Source organism: Silene latifolia, chromosome 9, assembly GCF_048544455.1.
Source record: "Silene latifolia isolate original U9 population chromosome 9, ASM4854445v1, whole genome shotgun sequence".
Taxonomy (NCBI): Eukaryota; Viridiplantae; Streptophyta; class Magnoliopsida; order Caryophyllales; family Caryophyllaceae; genus Silene; species Silene latifolia.
Window position 1 is genome coordinate 67,760,871 of NC_133534.1, and position 21,617 is coordinate 67,782,487.

At 38.7% G+C, this 21,617-nt stretch overlaps 1 non-coding gene across 1 annotated transcript; it reads left to right on the plus strand.

The window, feature by feature from the left end:
• The first annotated feature begins 3,333 nt into the window (after positions 1-3,333).
• Positions 3,334-3,440, plus strand: LOC141602922 (small nucleolar RNA R71). Its single transcript, XR_012524826.1, has one exon. It is a non-coding gene; the product is annotated as a small nucleolar RNA R71 (small nucleolar RNA).
• The last annotated feature ends 18,177 nt before the right edge of the window (positions 3,441-21,617 follow it).

A 21,617-nucleotide genomic window follows, 5' to 3' on the forward strand; every position in this document is an offset into this window, starting at 1 on the left:
GATGGTCCCATAGAAGGTTGTTGTTGTTGTTGCACTTCCAAGTTTGGTGTTGCCACCACCATAGCCAAAGCTTTCTTTGTTTGAAGAGCCTTTTGCCTTTGTGAGAGTGCCTTAGCCTTTGGTGCCTTTGTTGCCTTTGTTGCTCCCTTAGTCCTTGCCATTGATGAACTAACCAAGAAAAGAATGAAAAATCTTCACTTTGTGGTATGCCCAAATCGATTTGAAGGTGAAAGGCTTTGCCTTTATGAAAACAAAAATCGACTCAAAGGTTGAAGATTTTGTTCTTGGTTTTGATTTTTGTTGAAGAAGGAGTGATTAATTTGTTGTTGGAAGGATGGTTTGATTTGATTTTGGTGAATGTTGTTGAGGGTTTTTGTTTTTATGATGGAGAGGATGAGGGTTTTGATGTTGTGGGTAGTGTTTATGAATGAATGAATGAATGAATGAATGAAGGTGGGAGGGGTTTTAAAGAGGCCGAAAATTTCAAAACTGCAGGGGCAATCCGTGCGGATTAGGCTCAATCCGTGCGGATTCTGCTTCTTCTACCTTTGCAAAAACTCGCCTAAAGACGGGCGGATTTGGTACAATCCGCTCGGATTTGCTGAACACGGGACGGGCGGATTTGCTCAAAGACGGACGGATTTTGGCCCGAGAAATTTGCTTGTTTTCTTCAAATTTGCAAAGACGGGCGTCTTTCTCACAAGACGGACGGATTCTTCAAGACGGGCGGATTTTCAGAAATCCGCTCGGATTCTTTAACAGTCAAGAAAATTTCAAAATTCAGCTCAGTTCAAGACGGGCATCTTTTCTGCAGGACGCTCGGATTGCATAAGACGGGCGGATTCTTGGGAATCCGCTCGGATTCTTCCCCTATGTACACGGATTCAGTTCCACCCGTGCACAGCGCATTCCCTTTATCATTCTTCCATTCTTTCTTTCAAGTATTGTGTTCTTCATTGTGGGGGCACTACTAAGGCATGGATAGCCTAGGCAATTGCCATCCCCACACTAAGGTAAAGCACTACACATTAATTGAAATTGTTAGTCCCTCCCTCACTTCTCTCTTACATGACAATTATTTTGATCAAAGTAAATAAAAATCCAAATATGACAAAAATGCAATACAAGAATTGAAATGTAAGTTAGGGAGTTAGAAATATTTACAAGTGGTGGTTTAGGGAGGACTCCACCAAACTCTCGTTCTCGATGAGATGTCAAGGGGGCATGTTCAAGGTGTTGTTGATGTTGCTCAACACCTTGAAGAAGTAATCAAAAGCTTGTTCATTATTATGGTAGAGGTCCTCAATAGACCGTGGCCCTTGTTGTTGATCATGATCGATGGCATGTCCAATGTAGGGATTAAAAATCCCTTCAAATTCGTCGTCCCAAAGACCACAAACTTCATTGAGTTGATCATTGAAAATCTCTTGCTTAGATGGAGACAACTCTCCCAATTTCTTCTCTTGTCCAATGAGGCCATCCTCTTCTTCCTTGGTTGATTTTGATGAGCTTTGCAAGCTCTCCTTGTCACTATTCACTTGCTCTTTGAATGGAGCATCTTCAATTTTCTTCCTCCATTGGAGTTCCGATTTCTTCCTTTCATCTTTTCGGCTATAATGATCAATCATGAAACATGGCTCATGCAAACGAGGAGCTCTCATAGTCTTGTCAAGATTAAAAGTTATGCTTTCATCTCCCACTTCTAGAGTGAGCTCACCATGTTTCACATCAATCACCGCACCGGCGGTGTGTAGGAAAGGTCTTCCTAGGATGATTGGAATGTTGGAATCTTCCTCCATATCAACAATGACAAAGTCCACCGGGATGAAAAACTTCTCAATTCGCACGGGGACATCTTCCCATATCCCTAACGGTGTCTTCGTCGATCTATCGGGCATTTGGAGTGTGATGTTGGTGCATTTTAGCTCTCCCATCCCCAACCTTTTACTCACCGAGTATGGCATGACACTCACACTAGCCCCTAGATCACATAAGGCTTTGTTGATCATTGTGTCGCCAATGGTACACGGTATTGAGAAGCTTCCCGGATCCTTTAACTTTGGAGGTGAACTCCCTTGAAGTATTGCACTACTCACCTTAGTGAAGGCGATAGTCTCAAGTTTCCGGATCGACTTCTTCTTTGTGAGGATATCTTTCATGTACTTCGCATAGGCCGGAACGTGATTGATTAATTCCGTGAAAGGAATTGAGACTTCTAAATTCTTCACAATTTCCATGAATTTTCCAAGTTGATCATCAAATTTGGGCTTGGCTTGACGACTTGGAAAAGGAAGTCTAATCACAATGGGATCCTTCTCTTTGGCCTTGTCTTCATTTTTCTTTGAACTTTCTTCTTTTGATGATTCTCCATCTTTGGAGTTTTGCACAATTTCTTCCTTTTCACTAGCTTCCACAACTTCTTCCTCAACTTGCTTCTTCGGTGCTTCATACCTTGTACCACTTCTCAAGTGAATGTCACTAACCGTTTCATGTCTAGGGGGATTACTTTGAGGTGGTAATTGCCCCTTTTGTCTTTGTGAGCTCGAAGATGCTAGTTGAGTCAATTGTGTTTCCAACATCTTGGTGTGAGCTAGAATGTTGTTGATGGTGGTTTCTTTTGCTTGGCTATCTTTTTGCATTTGGGTGAAAAATTCTTGTTGATTCTTTTGCATTTGGAGGACCGCTTTTTGGACATCAAAACCTTGGTCATTTTGGTGATTGTATGGATTTTGATTTTGGTAACCTTGGTTTTGATTGTAAAAGGGTCTTTGATTTTGGTTTCTCATGGGTGGTGGAGTGTATGTTGTTTGAGGGTTTTGAACATTTTGGCTTTTGTATGAGAGATTTGGATGGAACTTGGTGCTCTCATTGTAAACATTTAAATAGGGGGTACCACTTTTATATGCTTGGAAAGCATTCACTTGTTCGGTTGTTCCCCTACACTCACTTGGGTCATGTCCCAAAGCTCCACAATTCTCACATATCCCACTTGGGATTGATGAGGATGCCGTCATGGCATTGACATGATGCTTTGATGATTTTGAGTTTTCCTCAAGTCTAGCCATAGCTTGTTCAAACTTCAAGTTAATTGTATCGATATGGGAGCTTAGTTGGGCACCTAATTGAGTAACGGCGTCCACTTCATACTTTCCTCCTCTAGTAGCCTTGCGAGGCCTACTATATTGTGAATTGTGGATTGCCATCTCTTCAATTTTGCTCCAAGTTTGGTTGTCATCAACCTCGGTGAACATCCCATTCGATCCCATATTAAGGATATTTCTTGAGTCTTCATAAAGACCGTTCCAAAATTGTTGCACCAAAAACCATTCGCTAAGTCCATGGTGAGGACATGAGCGACAAATTCCCTTGAACCGCTCCCAAGCTTCATACAAAGACTCTTCATCCCTTTGCTTAAAACCCGTAATTTGAGCTCTTAGCATGTTGGTCTTTTCCGGTGGGTAGAATTTTTTGTAGAAAGCTAGAGCCAACTTCTTCCAAGAATCTATTCCAAGGGTGGCCTTATCAAGGCCCTTCAACCATTGCTTTGCGGTGCCGATTAAGGAAAAAGGAAATAAGACCCATCTAATTTGGTCTTGAGTCACGCCCGTTTGAGAGATAGCATCACAATAATTGCAAAAGGTTTCCATATGAGAATGAGCATCCTCACTAGGCATCCCCCCAAATTGGCTCCTCTCAACTAGTTGGATGAAGGCGGACTTGGCAATAAAATTTCCGGTGAGATGTTGCGGTGTAGGAGTACCATTTGGTAGATTCTCCTCGGTGGGTACGGAGTGTGACGAGAATTTTGGCATTGTAGGTGGATTTTGTGGGGTATTGTGTAATGGGTTTTCTTCTCCTTCTATTGCGAAAGGATTGACAAACTCACTAGTGGGTTGAACAACTTCACCAACACCTCTCAAATTCCTCCTAACAAGTCTCCTATTGTTCGTCAAGGTTCTTTCGATTTCACGGTCAAAAGGTAACAAATCACTTTGTAACCTTCTAGACATGCAAAATATCAAACAACTCAAAAACAATTAGAACAAACCTTGAGGAGTTTAACTTCCTCAAGGCGAAGAAAGACACAACTAATAACAATAAAAAGAAATCTAAATCAAACAAACACCGTCCCCGGCAACGGCGCTATTTTTTATGCGATCCCGCTAAGTGTTCACAAATTAAGATGTGGTCGTTGGTCACGGTCGAATCAAAACACAATTTATAGCTTAACAAGCAACTCTACAATTAGTAAAGAGGCAAGTAAAGGTCGGATCCTAAGGGACGGGAGTTGAAATGAGATTTCTATTGTAACTAGCGGTGTCTAAGGGGTGTCACAAATTGGGTTGATGTAGAAGGTTACTAAACTAGAATAACAATGAAAATAAACAAGCAAGATGAATAAAAAGGGGTGTAAACAATTGATTAAAGGCACTAGGGTGTCATGGGATCATAGGGGAATCATGGGATATGATCATACAAACATGTTCTCAAATTATAAGCAAGCAATTATTGTTGTGATGGATTGAGTTGGGTTATATCTTACAATCCTAGGAAAGTTTGGGTCCCGGAGCCGAATCGATTAGATTGTACAACACCTACAAGTCGACTTAATCTTCCCTACTCAACAACATGCATGGTCTAATGAGACTCGAGTTGGGTTATGTCTTACAAGTCTCATTGAAAAGATAGGAGATGATAGTAAATGCAAGGATTCATAGGCTTAGCATTTCATCAAATATAACATGTGCATGAGTTGAGATCAAAACAAGCAAGCAAATAAAACATGAAAGCATATTAATTTAAGCATGAATCATTCCCCATGTTGGTTTCCCCTAATCACCCATTAACCCTAGCTAAGAGACTACTCACTCATTATCATGTTGATCATGCTAGCAAGGTTGTCAATCATACCAACAATATGAAACATGATGAATAAATGAAAGTAATTAACAATAATTAAAAAGGGATTAAGAGATTATACCTACTAATGATTCCAATAATAAAGCAAGAATAATAGAAGTACTTGAATGCTAGATTGAGAGGTTGTCAATCTCCCAATAATAACCCAAATAATCTTCAATTACCCAAAATAAAGGATGAACAAAAGAGAGATTAAAGAACTAAAACTGGGATTAAAACTTGATTAATACTTGATTACAATATTGAAGAGAGATTTGATTGATATTAACTACACTAATTATTGAAAAGTAGAACATGCTCCTCTATTTAGCCTAATGGGGTATTTATAGTGGAAATTAGGGAGGATGCATTAGGGTTAACTAAGGGCTAAACTAGTAATTACACTTTTTAAGTTGAGCAAAGAGGACCCGGTATTTTCTGAGAGAAGGGCTTCTCTTTTCGTAGCTTGAAGAAGACAATCCGTGCTGTGAAGAAATCCGGGCGGAATAAGGTCGGGACGGATGGATTTGGGCGGTGGAATCCGAGCGGATTCTGAGGAATCCGGACGGATTGTTGAGGGGGAATCCGAGCGGATTCGAGGCACGGACGCCTCGGATTGTGCAGGGCTGGACGGGCGGATTGTTGACAATCCGCTCGGATTGTCAGTCAGCATAGTAACTTCTTCTTTTCTTCCCTTTTCTTCATAAATTCCTTGGGGATTTCCTTGGGGACTCAAGGATCTTTCCTCAACATTGCTCTTCTACTATGATATGTACAAAGGCCTTCTAATCTTGTCTCTCCTTGATGCTTGGTCATTGAATTCGATCAATTTAGTCTCGTTTTGCCATGAAAATGCAAGATTCTTACTCCTTTCCTACCAAGGGATCAAAATCTCAAAGAATATGCAAAACAAAGAACTAAAGATAAGAAATGACCCAAATAAGCACTAAAAAGCATGGAAACAAGGCTAATTCGGGGGCTAAATATGCGCCAAATATGGTCACATCAACAGCATCACGAGCCACAAACACTTTGTTCTCGTTTTTATTATAGAAGTAATAGCCATGTGTTTCCCTTGGATATCCTACAAATAAACATTTGTTCGATCTGGGTGCAAGCTTATTGTCAGACTTGATCTTGACGTACGCTTCGCAGCCCTAAATGCGCATGAATGACAAATGAGGGACTTTCCTTGTCCATATCTCATATGGAGTCTTATCGGCCGCTTTAGTTGGGCTTCGATTTAAGAAAATATTGAAGACAAGAGGGCAAAACCTCAAAACGAATCAGGAAGCTCGGTAAGACTCATCACAGACCGAACCATATCTAGTAAAGTTTGGTTTCTCCTTTCAGCTACACCATTTAATTGTGGTGTGCCAGGAGGAGTCCATTGTGATACTATACCACAATCTTTTAGGTGTGAATCAAATTCAGAATTTAGGTATTCACCACCACGATCGGATCGTAGGGTTTTAATCCTTTTATCCAATTGGTTCTCTACTTCATTTTGAAACTATTTGAACTTGTCAAAAGCTTCACTCTTGTTATTCATTAACTAGACATACCCATATCTACTTAAGTCATCAGTAAAAGTAATAAAGTAGTGAAAACCTCTTCTAGCGGTGATGGTTAATGGTCCACACACATCCGTATGTATGAGAGCCAAAACCTCACTAGCTCGTGTCCCTTTCCCCGCAAAAGGTGCACGAGTCATCTTGCCTAAAAGGCAAGACTCGCATATACCATAAGATTCGAAATCAAATGGTTTGAGCACTTTTGATGAAGCAAGTCTCTTAATGAGTCTTTCGTTTATGTGACCTAAACGACAATGCCCAAGGTAGGATTCAATTGGATCACCCATTTTGAGCTTTTTAGTTTCCACATGATAAACGTCATTAACATCATTTAAAACATAAATGCCTCCAATTGAAATGGCCTTGCCATAAACCACATCATTCAATGAAAAAGTAAAACTATTGTCCTTAATCATAAAACAAAAGCCTTCCGCGTCTAACGCGGAAATGGAGATGATGTTCTTGGTTAAAGTTGGTACAAAATAACACTTATTTAAAAACAACTCTAAACCACTAGCTAAAGTGAGCACATAGGTCCCCATGGAAACGGCCTCTACTCTAGCTCCATTGCCCATGCGGAGATCCACATCACCTTTTTCTAGTGCTTGCACGTCCCTTAAACCCTGCAAGTGATTAAAAAGTGAGAGCCACAACCGGTATCTAGTACCCAAGTGGAAGTGCAAGCATAATTAACGTCTATCACATAGAGAGAGGAAATCATACCAATAGGCGTCACACGCCCTTCCTTGAGGTCTTCCAAGTATTTGGGATAACTCCTCCTATAATGCCCCTTCCCATTACAATGGAAACATTCGGCCTCGGAGAGTTTGACATTCTTTGCCTTGGGTTTGTCATTCTCAACGGCTTTCCCTTTTCCCTTGTCTAGTTTCTTTGACGATTTCTTGAATTGGGACTTTTCCTTCCCCTTTCCCTTCTTAACTCCAAGGGACATGTTCTTTAACTTCATGGTTAGAAAATCTCTTTTTTCACTCCCACTAGCTTCCATATCCCTCTCCGCTTGGGTGAGGAGTGCATAAATTTCATGATAACTCTTATCCATGCAATTCATGTTGTAGTTTACCCTAAAGTGGGCAAACTTGGTGGGACGTGAGTGGAGGATTCGATCCACCACAAGAGTGTTAGGAATGTTACACCCTAGACGCTCTAGGATGTCGACATATTCGACCATTTTTAGCACATGGGGACCAACCTTTTGGCCCTTCTCAAGCTTTGCTTCAAAGAGGCGTGCCGCCGCATCGTATTGGCGGACTTTAGGTGTTTGTGAAAACATAGTAGTCATACGAGTAAATATCTCGTACGCATTAAGGAAATGCATGAAAGCTTAAGTTTTTAGGACATCGACCATATCAACACATTTTTGATATCATTCGACATCCTCACATTGTCATCATAGGCGGTCCGCACCGCCGATGAAGCCCTTGGACCAGGCTCGATGGGAGAAGCATATGTCAAGTAAGTGAGCACGTTGTCGGACAACGCGGCGCTTTTGATGTTGAATTCCCATTCAAGAAAGTGACTACCGTCATCTTTTAAGATACATTTGTCCATTACGGACCTTAGCCATGAATCTTTGTCTAGTGGAGTAGTCGATGGAGTTGATGAAGTTGCCATTGCGAGTTAAAATGCTACAACAAAAAAAGGAAAAATTAACATTCATTGTTTTAAAAAATACTTGTGAAAACATGTTTAACAAGTTTTAATATTTATATAACGATCTCCCACTAAATTATATAAATGATTCCAAGACCCAAATTTTAAACAAAAATGAGCATCGCTTGGGCGAAACATCCCATAATCGTGTAAATTCGGTAAGTCAACGGTTGACTAATTCTACCTCTAGAACTCTTGGTTGACGAATTTCCTTAAATCCATCTACTACCCCCGGAATACAAGACCGTCTTATACCCCGTTGAGTCCAACCAACTTTGGCGCGTGATAACTGTTTACCACCCTACTTACCCGAGGTAAAAAGAAAACACCCCGCTTGGGCGAGCGTGACTCTAATGAACAAGGGATTCATAGGTGTTACTAATTGGTAAGGCTAATCTCAATTTTAGTTATGTGAGAGATCTTGTCAATTTAGTCATAAATTCCCTATAAGTGAACTAAGTCGGTGAATGTAAATGACGTGAATTGACAACCGCGAAAATATAATGCATGTGAATGGCGATTTGGCATGCGCGAAAATAAAAGCAAGCAAGCATGTGAAAAATCCTGGTATGGCCACCTAGTTAATAAAAACTAGACTATTACATATCGGAAATCAACTCCTTGGTCCCTTGCCTCTTCATAGGAACATCTTCCAAAGGGGCATCTTCTAGTGGGATTTGGAAAACCTTTCCAAAAATAGACTCCGTCTCGAAGTAAATCCGTCTTTTGGAAACGCCGGTAAGAATAACTATTACAATCAAATTACATAGCTATTCCTATTATACATTAATTAATAAAATAAATAAAATTATTAATTAATTACAAACCAACGATACGAGGTCGTATTTAAATTACAAACAAATCGCTATTCCCATTCATTTCGGGTAATAGAGATTAAAAATAACTAGGCCATACTAGGTACAATAAAAATAAATACTTTAAATAAATGACAATCATTCATTCAACATAAATAAATATGCTTAAAATGCTGTAAAATGATGCCAAAATTGCCCTATCTAACAATCGTTGGTATCAATCTAATTGTCCAAACTGTTTTGAACCTCAAAAATTAGTCGTCACTAATTTGATGATGAATAATTAGTTTGATTTGGTGATATTTGCTAGATTAATCGGAAAAATCATAACTTTTAAGTAATAAATCCAAAATAATTGAAAATATTACCAAAAATTCAAACCAAAATTTTTTCATATTCTGGAACACTCCAAAGAACATCAACATGTCAGAAAAATGCCCAAAAATTTTGGATAAATTTTATGAAGAAAAAGATCGATAATTATCGGTTTTGAACCACTGAAAACAATAATCATCAAAACAAGGTGAAAATACATATTAAATTTCACTTTTAACTTTTAAATCATATTTTTAAATGTACATAAATTTATTAAGAGCAGGAACAAATGTTTCAAATATATGATTAATTTAATTCACTTTTATCGACTTTTAACTCATAAAATCAATAAACATGCAAAACTTCAAACCAACTTCTAAATTTTACATAAAACCTGTAGAAAATATGCATGAAATGCCATAAAAATTTTATGACCCGAAACAACATTTAACTATTTTTAGTTAACTCTTAACCCAAATACGACATTTTTGACTCGATTTTCTACAAAAAATCATTAAAAATAGCAAAATAACTTCACAAATCACCACATTTAACCACAAACCTTTTGAGAGCAGTAGGTATGCATGCCCAAAAATTTTCCTGCTAAAACCTCTTCTAACATAATTTTTGAGTTTTTTAAATTATCTCATAATTTATTAAGTATGCTCAAAATCAACATGCAAATTACAAGCCTAGCTCATGATACCACTTGAAATATCATAGATCCTAATTAGACTCTCTAATTAAAAAATAAATTATCTCATAATATATTATTTTAATGATCTATGTAACATGCATGGTTAATATAAAAGCATAATAATAAAGATTAAGAAAAAATAATTTCCTTACATTGATTTTGATGGTAATAAGGGCACAATCAAGATCTCCTATTTTGATTGTTCTTGAGCTTAAAACAAAGGATGCTCCTCCTTACCAAATCTTCAAAGAGAAGATCTCCTAACAATGTGCACCCAAGAACAAATACCCAATATCCTACAAATATTAACTAGATATTTGATAAGATATACCCTTGATAATATGTGTAATATTACTAACAATCTTAGTAATTATTTTGTTTACTAACAACTTAGTAAATTATTTTTATTAGTTTTTAGAGAGATAAAACCAACAACTTCATTCACATGCAAAATATGTACAAGTGAGTAAGTGAGAAAAATAGACAATTGTTGGTCTATATGGAGGGAGTGGTCGGGTGGTATGGACGGAGTAAGGGAGTGGACTTTGCTTTTTTCTTATGTCCAATTATTCATCACATGCAAAAGACAAAAGATAACTTATGAAAGAATACAAAGCAAAGTGAAATGATTATGTTTATAATCATCCACTACACTCTATTTTACACGGTCTAATGCCCATTTACGGGTCCATATCGGTTCTTATATTTGTCTCACAAATACGTGTAAATTTTACTTTAAACATCGATTTATGTTTAAATGCTTCCCAATAAATTTTGTCCAAATCACTCCGTAAATATACGTGTACCGCTACACATATTATTTACATAGTAATATAAATCACATTAATCTATTAGTACAATTTTAGTAAATTAACAATTAATTAACTAAAACCCGTCTCATAAAATTTATTATTTAATTATCACATAATTAAATAATAACTGCTGCGCCACGAGTTCGCAACTCGAAATCTCTCTAAAAATAATCGACTAACCTTTTAGTCTATAAATCAAGGGACTAAATAAAATGTATCTCATACAATTAATTAGTTGTCAATTGGGGTTTGTTCCTTTAGGTGTGACTGAAAGGGGTCAGTTGATCACCGCCGTCTCACAACAATAATGTCAAACTCTAGACAGCCAACCGTTATTGATTTACGTTAATCAACTGAAGAGGATCAAATAATAAATATCCTGATGATATTCCTTTAATGAGATTTATTATGTAAACGCACTATTGTGGAGGACACTAACTCCAACAGGATATTCTTGTTTATTCAGTAACTGACTCCCTTTAAATATTTTGAAAACTATGGTGATCCATTCGGGGATGGTGAGCAGTTGATTAGCAGGTATTTCTTTGGAGTACCCGCGGGATCTAGCTAGGGATAGAGTCATCACATGTCAGAGTCTTTAGTCTTCCGCTGTGTTTTGTTGAGACAGTTTTACTTTAGTTGGTTTTCAGTTTGAGACATTGTATTTTACATTTCAGTTTTGATTATGATATACGTACATAAAACTTTTATACTTAAAGTACATTTCTTATGGTCTCCTTTGATTACTATACCTCGGGTAACCGAGATGGTAGTATCTCCATGTGTTAGGGTGGTCTTGGTGAGGCATCTTGGTATATGGGGGTGTTACACTCTAGGCCGAAAGAGTTGCTCCCATGCTTTCAAGGAATTGGCAAGTATTGTATTTATTATTTTCACAAATTGGTTAATATTAATGATTGTCGAATATAATCAATTTGTGTTTTTATGCTACTTTCTAGGTGAGTGGGCCACACTCTACAAGTTGTTTGAGAAGACTAAGAAAAACAAGAAGGGCTAATGGGTTAATCCTCGAGATGCTGAGACAGACGTAATTTTTTTTTTGGGTCAAATGTAAGCATTTATATTAATATCAATGGAATTTCATGGTTTAGTATGTTGTCCCAACAAAATTAAAAGAAACACCGAAAAAAGCTCTCCCCCCTCTCTCTACAGAAAACCCTAGAAATCACAATCGTGAAACTGTCGCATCACCCTTCCCCCCATCGTCCCTCTTGAGTCTCACCCTATCGCCGGATATGGGCCCATCTTTCAAAGCCCTATCTCAAAGCCCCATCTCCGACGATCTCTCACTCCCTCTCTTCTCTAATTAACTTGATTATCCGTTTCATTTCCCCTTTTTCTCTTCGTGGTTCAATCGGTCTTCACGATTGACTGTGGTCGTTGGCTGTTGCGGTTCACCACCCTCTTCTTCGTCCATCCTCTTCTCTGATTGGGCTTTCGTTGGTCTTGCTTGAGTCGTGGTGGGTGTTTCCCCTATCCCAGGTTTGTTGTTTGATCTAAAGGAGTCTAATGTAGGTGTTCTTGCTTGTGGTCCGAAAGGACTGAGGCTCTAGGTTGCAGGTTTTTGTGGATCGGGTTTGGCAGTTTTTCTGATTTTTGTTTCTTTCAGTTTCACTTGGTGTTTGTTCCTTCATCTCCGTCTCGTTTTCTTGTTTGGCTTTTGAAGGTTTTATAAGGCCTGCTTTCTTTTCTTGAAGCTTGTTCTGTTTTTGGTTTTTGTCCGACACCCATCGACCATAACGTTTCTGATATGGTACAACGAGTTGTTTTTCAGATTTTACGATTCTCGTTTTGGGTTTTGATTCCTGAATCTTATCTCCCCTGTGTTTATGAGTTGTGAGGTAATTGTGTGTGCAAGGGTTACAAGTGTGTTTTGGTGTAATAATTACAGATGGTTAGTGTTGAAGAGTGTACGGTGATGCTGCTGGGGTTTAGGTGCTGGTAGTCTGGTTTTTAGAAGAGTGGGCTTTGGGTCGACTCGGGATGGGTGTTTTCGGTGGTGAGGGTTAGGGTCAGGTGCGGTGGTTTTTCTGAAATCTTTTGTCCGAAACTCTTGTTTATAAGTTCTTTCACTGGTTATAGTTTTTTCATAATAATATACTCTTTAAAGAGTACTTGATTTAGTTATCACCTCTTAAAGGTGTTCTATCTTAACTTTCTGAGTTTGGGGTTGTTTTATGAAAGGTTATGGCTACCATTTCTATAGATGAAATTTTTCTAAAGCATTTTGTTATTGCTCATGGAAATGGTGAGTTCAAGGAGGATGACTGGTTACTGTTTAGTTCCCTTTTTACCAATGGAAGAACCTCATTTAATAAAGGTTAAATTCCTTAAGGAGAGGGGCAACGACTTCTTTAAGCAAAATCTTTTTGACTCTGCTGGCGGCTGCTATGAAATGGCATGTCGCCTCTTATGTTTGGTTTTGGAATCCATGGAGGACTATGAGGTTGAATCTGTCTTGCAATTAGTAGTCTCTTTAAATTTGAATCTAGCGGCTTGCGCTAATAAGCTCCATGAGTATGAGGCGGCCATAAACTTCTGCTCTTTGGTTTTGTCGTCCTTCCCTAAAAATGCTAAGGCTGTATTTCGTCGAGCTATAGCTTGTATGAAGACTAATTTACTAATGGAAGCGCAAACTGATCTTGAAACTGCGGCAATGCTTGAACCTACGAATAAAGATATTCTTAGAGAACTCAATGTTGTCAAGAATCTACGAGCTATTAATCATAACGGTAAGAGAAGTATTGAGGACCAGTTGTCATGTGAGGTGGCTAGGGAAAGTAAAAGACCTATCCTTGATGAAAATACGGGGGACACCTTAGTTAACGATAATGGGGGGTCTTCTTGTGGCTCCTGCGTTACTCCACTTTCTGACTCCACTGTCATGGATACCTGCATTTCGGATGATGGTATTCATATAAATCTCGAAGGAAATTCTTCTCCTAATTTTGAGTTGGATCACAATCACAAATACTCTCAATTGGCTGATCACGAGTATATTCCTAAAAACTCGGTTCATGAGTTCTCAAGGAAGGGGGGAGGAAATTCAAGGCTAAGGATCTCCGGACAAGATTATCAAAAAATGCTTCAAGGTAGTAAGGTGAATTTTTACAAAAAAAGAGACTTGTCTACTATGACAATTCGGATCCTTAATACCAAGGTCGCAAAGGAGGGTGGAATCCCAAGAGGTCATTATAAGAAAAAGAAGAGGAGGAGACGCTCTAAAAAGCGGACTCTGAAGACGGAGGTGGTAAATGTTGACACGGTAAATGAAGACAAGGTTTCTTGTTCAGGAGCCATCAATGAGATTCATGTTTCTAATTCGAGGGAGTCCTCTATTGGTGGTGTTAGCTCGAGCTCCTCCTCTATTTGTGACGACTTCTCTCCTTCTAGGTCTCAAATTCTCCAAGGAGATCATACGGTTGTCGCCCCTAATTCCTGCTTACCTGTTTCTTTGGTGAATGATACGACCAACACCTTTATTTGCTTCCAAGCTCATAAAGATCCAAGTGAACATGAGTCATTCCTTTTTTCAGCTCGACGTAAGAGGTGCAAGATTCCTTTGTTTGGTAAGCGGTCACGTGCCTCGCCTATATGTAAGCTTTGCAGGAACTCCTCAGGTAGATTTTGCAGGTATCCTTCTAATCGTCAAGTGAGTGAGACGAAGAGAATTTTCAACTTCAAGAAGAATTAGCCAAAAGGGGATGAATCTCCGAGACACAATGTACCTACTTGCTCTACAAGTAGGTCTTTCTCCCGTAAATCTCTACGTCCTCGAGGCGTAAGTGTGTCTTGTTACAGGTACTCCTCTGAAGCTCATCTGACAAAGAAGAGGAAAGAAGAACTCGCTCATTTGGCAAACTCAGATCGTCCCCTCAAGAAGCCTTTTCTTTTTACTAACCCCATTCTTAGTTTAACTTATGTTTCAGATAATGTAATTAAAGTCTGGCTCTGAGAGTCGGCTAAGCACTATGTAAGAACCTTTCTTTACCGTTGCCAAAAAAAAAATATTAATACAATGATAAAAATACATCAAGTATTACATCCATCTTATCACTAATGCCTTTTCCATTCTCTTCTAAACATAGCTAACACAATATATCTAGTTTTCTCAGCCAATTTCTATCAGGACTCAAACTGATGCAGGGAGCATCATCTTCAGTCTAGCATGTACCATTCTTTTAATATCCTTCACAATAACATCCGGCTTGTGTAATTTAAGCTCCATTCTGCGTTTGTTCCTCTCAATCCAGATGTTGTACCAACAAGCTACCTGTGCCATCCTAGTCACTTTCTATTGCAGTTGAGTCAGACCTAGCTTATCATCATTCATTGACAGCTGCAATCAATCTTTTATTTGTTTGGTAATACACATATAGTACTGACACTCTAAGAAGAGATGTTTATGTGTTTTAATGCAATTCTCACATATCATGCACTTGTTGCTATCACAGATCTGAAGTCTGTATAGCTTTTCTCTAGTATTAAATGCTTCATGTTTGATCAACCATCCTATTATAAAATGATTTAGGATACACCATCTATCCCAAATATCCTTTGCCCACTACACAAGTGGGTGCATATCCTGCAGTAAGCAATAACCAGACTTAATGCTATTATGTAAACGCACTATTGTGGAGGACATTAACTCCAGCAATCTCCCACTTGTCCAACACAAGGTGTGCGCTAGCAATTCTCTTGTCCGTTTTAATCTCCCACTCAATGCAAGGGGTCTTTCAGGTCTCACTTGCACATGAACATATCGCGAGTGGTTTTCTCGATCGGGAGTGTGACTACCTGACCGGAAAAATCTCTCACAGATTACTTCCGAGCGTGGCCACGCATTTGTAGTCATTAACTCCTCGAGTGGCCTTGAGATATAGTTTACCCACCGTGGTTGGACAATTCCTGTATGCCCTATCTATCCTATTGCACAATACAGATCACCATGACCTAATAAATTCCCTTTTGGCCTCCTTTCACGGCACGACCTAGAACAAAAACCAAACTCACTCGGAAACTGCACTTGCTCAGATAATAGTCTCCAGTCAAAAGAATCGACTCATTAGAACATCTTAGAGATCCCTGCCACGACCAGGCGTCTATAATAGAACTTAGGGACTCTCTAAATGGTCACTGTCCGGCAAAGTGTCACACACTCTGCCTATGTAATCGACTAGTCATCACGTATGACCTTATGGTGTTGAACAACCATCAATCGACTTACAATCTAGTCACTCCGAGACGTCACCTCATTAAGTGACTAGGGACAAAATACAATGTTCATCTTATTCACTTGAATAGTGTTCAACATTGTCTCCATAACTTATTCAGATAAACAAGGTATTTAAAATTTAGGTACACTAAACAAAAGATTCATAAAAGAATGAATGCGAAAACAATGAATGTGATTATCATATATATAATAAGAGATACACTATCCAATTATTACATAACCATAATCTAAATAAAATATGGTACTCGTCTAAATCCCATTGCGGCGACATGACCATCATGCTTAGCCTTTGATAAAGGCTTGGTTAAATGATCAGCAATATTATCATCTGTCCCAACCTTACAATTGTCTATTTCCTTCCTTTCCACATAATCTCTAATTACATGGTATTTCCTTTCAATGTGTCTAGATTTGTTACTAGACTTCGGCTCTTTGGCTTGAAAAATAGCTCCACTGTTATAACAATATAGAGTGATAGGATCTTTGGTGAAATGGACTACTCCTAGTTCCTCCGTGAATTGCCTAATCCAAACAGGTTCCTTCGCAGCCTCACTACAAGGTACTCAGCCTCTGTTGTAGAATCCGCGGTAACGCTTTGCTTGAAGCTCTTCCAGCAAACAGCTCCTCCATTTAGCATAAACACATAGACGGATTGGGATTTCATGTCATCCCGATCGGTTTGGAAACTTGTGTCCGTGTAACCTCTAACACGCAACTCAGTTTCTCCTCCAAACACTAAGAACGAATCCTTAGTCCTTCTCAAGTACTTAAGGATGTTCTTTACGGCTATCCAGTGACTCTCACCAGGCTTGGCTTGATAACGACTTGTCATGCTCAAAGCATACGCAACGTCGGGACGAGTGCAAATCATAGAATACATGATAGACCTAACAGCGGAAGCATAAGGGACGGTCTTCATGTGTTCAATCTCCTTAGGGGTAGAGGGAGACTGTGACTTGCGCAAAGTAATCCCTTGGCCCATAGGTAGAAATCCTCTCTTGGAGTCTTTCATATTGAACCGGTCAAGAACCTTGTCGATATAAGCTTCTTGACTCAATGCTAGTATCCTCTTGGACCTATCCCTATAGATCCGGATACCCAAGATTCGTTGTGCCTCTCCCAAGTCCTTCATTTGGAAGTGTTTCCCTAGCCACTCCTTAACGGAAGTTAGCGATGGAACATCATTTCCAATGAGCAATATGTCATCTACATATAGGACAAGGAATGCAACCTTACCCCCACTAAACTTCATGTATAAACACGTTTCTTCAACACTTCTAAAGAAACTGTATTGTTTAATGACATGATCAAAGCGATGATTCAAACTCCTAGATGCTTGCTTAAGACCATAAATGGACTTCTTGAGCTTACACACCTTCTTAAGGTTAGATGTATCCACAAAACCTTTAAGTTGTATCATGTACACCTCTTCTTCTAGAATCCCATTCAAGAAGGCGGTTTTGACATTAATTTGCCAAATCTCATAATCATGAAATGCGGCAACCGCTAAGATTATCCTAATTGACCGAAGCATAGCGACTGGAGCGAAGGTTTTGTCATAGTGTAAACCATGAACTTGGGTGAAACCTTTTGCCACCAATCTAGCTTTGTAAACATCCACATGTTTTTCCACGCCGAGCTTAATTTTATATATCCATTTACACTGAAGGGGTCGCACTCCTTCAGGTAAATCCACCAAGTCCCATACTTGGTTCTCGTACATGGAATCCATTTCGGATCGCATGGCTTCTAGCCAAAGCGAGGAATCGGGACTAGACATGGCCGATTTATAGGTAGTGGGTTCATCACTTTCCAAAAGTAACAAAACACTATCCTCTTCGATGTTACCAAGGTAGCGGTCAGGTGGATTAGAAATCTTACTTGACTTTCTAGGAACAATTACCGTTTCAGAGGAAGAGGGAATGCTATCCTCCACGTTCTCCTCTACCTCATTCTCGGTTTGTGGCTCTCAAACTTCTTCAAGTTTAAATTTTCTCCCACTCTGTCTTCTAGAAATAAACTCCTTTTCTAGGGAGACAGCATCACGAGCCACAAACACTTTGTTCTCGTGTTTATTGTAGAAGTAATAGCCACGTGTTTCCCTTGGATATCCTACAAAAAGACATTTGTTAGACCTGGGTGCAAGCTTATTGTTAAACTTAATCTTGACGTACGCCTCACAACCCCAAATACGCATGAATGACAAATGAGGGACTTTCCCTGTCCATATCTCATATGGAGTCTTATCGGCCGCTTTAGTCGGGCTTCGATTTAGTGAAAATGTTGCAGACAAGAGGGCAAAACCCCAAAATGAACTAGGAAGCTCAGTTAGACTCATCATAGACCGAACCATGTCTAATAAAGTTCGGTTTCTCCTTTCGGCCACACCATTTAGTTGCGGTGTGCCAGGAGGAGTCCATTGTGATACTATACCACAATCTTTTAGGTGTGAATCAAATTCATAATTTAGATATTCACCACCACGATCGGATCGTAGGGTCTTAATCTTTTTATCCAATTGGTTCTCTACTTCATTTTAAAACTCTTTGAAATTGTCAAAAGCTTCACTCTTGTTCTTCATTAAGTAGACATACCCATATCTACTTAAGTCATCAGTAAAAGTAATGAAATAGTGAAAACCTCCTCTAGCGGTGATGGTTAATGGTCCACACATATCTGTATGTATGAGAGCAAAAACCTCACTAGCTCGTGTCCCTTTTCCCGCAAAAGGTGCACGAGTCATCTTGCCTAGAAGGCAAGACTCGCATGTACCATAAGATTCGAAACCAAATAGTTTGAGCACTTTTGATGAAGCAAGTCTCTTTATGCGTCTTTCGTTTAAGTGGCCTAAACGACAATGCCGAAGGTAGGATTCGTTTGGATCACCCGTTTTGAGCTTTTTAGTTTCCACATGATAAACGTCATTAACATCATTTAAAACATAAATGCCTCCAAATGAAATGGCCTTGCCATAAACCACATCATTTAAAGAAAAAGTACAACACTTGTCCTTAATCATAAAAGAAAAGCCTTCCGCGTCTAACGCGGAAATGGAGATGATGTTCTTGGTTAAAGTTGGTACAAAATAACACTTATTTAAATACAACTCTAGACCACTAGCTAAAGTGGGCACATAGGTCCCCACGGAAACGGCGGCTAAACCCTGCAAATGATTACAAAGGTGAGAGCCACATCCGGTATCAAGTACCCAAGTGGAAGTGCAAGCATAATTAACGTCTATCACATAGAGAGAGGAAATCATACCAATTGGCGTCATACGCTCTTCCTTGAGATCCTCCAAGTATTTGGGATAACTCCTCCTATAATGACCCTTCCCATTACAATGGAAACATTCGGCCTCGGAGAGTTTGACACTTTTTGCCTTGGGATTGCCATTCACAATGGCCTTCCCCTTTCCCTTGTCATGTTTCTTTGACGATTTCATGAATTTGGACTTTTCCTTCCCTTTTCATTTCTTAACTCCAAGGGACATGTTCTTTAACTTCATAGTTAAAACATCCCCTTTGTCACTCCCACTAGCTTCCATATGCCTCTCCGCTTGGGTGAGGAGTGCATGAATTTCATGATAACACTTATCCATGCCATTCATGTTGTAGTTTACCCTAAAGTGGGCAAACTTGGTGGGAAGTGAGTGGAGGATTCGATCCACCACAAGAGTCTTAGGAATGTTACATCCTAGACGCTCTAGGATGTCGACATATTCGACCATTTTGAGTACATGGAGACCAACCTTTTGGCCCCTCTCAAGCTTAGCTTCAAAGAAGAGTGCCGCCACATCGTATTGACGGACTTAGGTGTTTGTGAAAACATTGTGATCATACGAGTGAATATCTCGTATGCATTTAAAGAAATGCATGATAGCTTGAGCTTTGGGGACATCGACCATATCAACACATTCTTGATATCATTAGACATCCTCACATGGTCATCATAGGCGGTCCGCACCGCCGATGAAGCCCTTGGACTGGGCTTTATGGGAGGAGCATCGGTCAAGTAAGTGAGCACATTGTCGGACAACGCGACACTTTTGATGTTGGATTACCATTCAAGAAAGTTACTACCGTCATCTTTTAAGATACATTTGTCCATTACGGACCTTAGCCATGAATCTTTTCCTAGTGAAGTAGTCGATGGAGTTGATGAAGTTGTCATTGCGAATTAAAATGCTACAACAAAAAAGAAAAATTAACATCCATTGTTTAACAATTACTTGTGAAAACATGTTTAACAAGTTTTAGCATTTATATAATGATCTCCCACTAAATTATATAAATTATTTCAAGACCCAAATATTAAACAAAAATGAGCATCGCTTGGGCGAAACATCCCATATATGTGTAAATTCGATAAGTCACGTTGACTAATTCTACCTCTAGAACTCTTGGTTGACGAATTTCCTTAAATCCATCTACTAGCCCCGGAACACAAGACCGTCTTATATACCGTTGAGTCCAACCAATTTTAGCGTGAGATAACCGTTTACCACCCTACTTACCCAAGGTAAAAAGAGAACACTCCGCTTGGGCGAGCGTGGCCCTAATGAACAAGAGATTCATAGGTGTTACTAACTGGTATGGCTAATCTCAATTTTAGTTATGTGAGAGATCTTGTCAATTTAGTCATAAATTCTCTATAAGTGAACTAAGTCGGTTAATGTAAATGATGTGAATTGACAACCGCGGAAATAAAATGCATGTGAATGGCGATTTTGGCATGCGCGAAAATAAAAACAAGCAAACAAGTAAGCATATGAATAAATCCTAATATGGCCACCTAGTTAATAAAAAACTAGTCTATTACATATTGAAAACCAACTCCTTGGTCCCTTGCCTCTTCATTCCAAAAGTGGCTCCTTCTTGTGGAATTTGGAACACCTTCAAAAAATAGACTTCGTCTCGATGTAATCCGTCTTTTGGAAACGCCGGTAAGAATAATTATTACAATTGAATTACATAGCTATTCCTATTATACATTAATTAGTAAAATAAATAAAACTATTAAATAATTACAAACCGACGATACGAGATCGTATTTAATTACAAACAAATCGCTATTCCCATTCATTTCAGGTAATAACGATTAAAATAAACTAAGCCATACTAGGTACAACAAGATAAATACTTTAAATAAATGACAATCATTCACTCAACTTAAATAAATATGCTTAAAATGCTGTAAAATGATGCTAAAATCGCCCTATCTATCAATCGTTGGTATCCATCTCGGTTTTTGTGGATTTAATCGATTTTTAACATGTAAAAATCAATAATCAACTCTTAAATCTCATTTAAGTCCAAACTAATTGTCCAAACTGTTTTGAACCTCAAAATTAGTCCTCACTAATTTTATGATGAATAATTAGTTTGATTTGGTGATATTTTGCTAATTTAATCGGTAAAATCATAATTTTTAAGTAAAAATCCAAAATAATTGAAACATTACCCAAACAATTGAAACAAAAATTTTGAGTCTTCTAGAACACTCCCAAGAACATCAAAATATCAGAAAAATTGCCCCAAAAATTCGGATAAAATTTATGAAGAAAAAGATCTATAT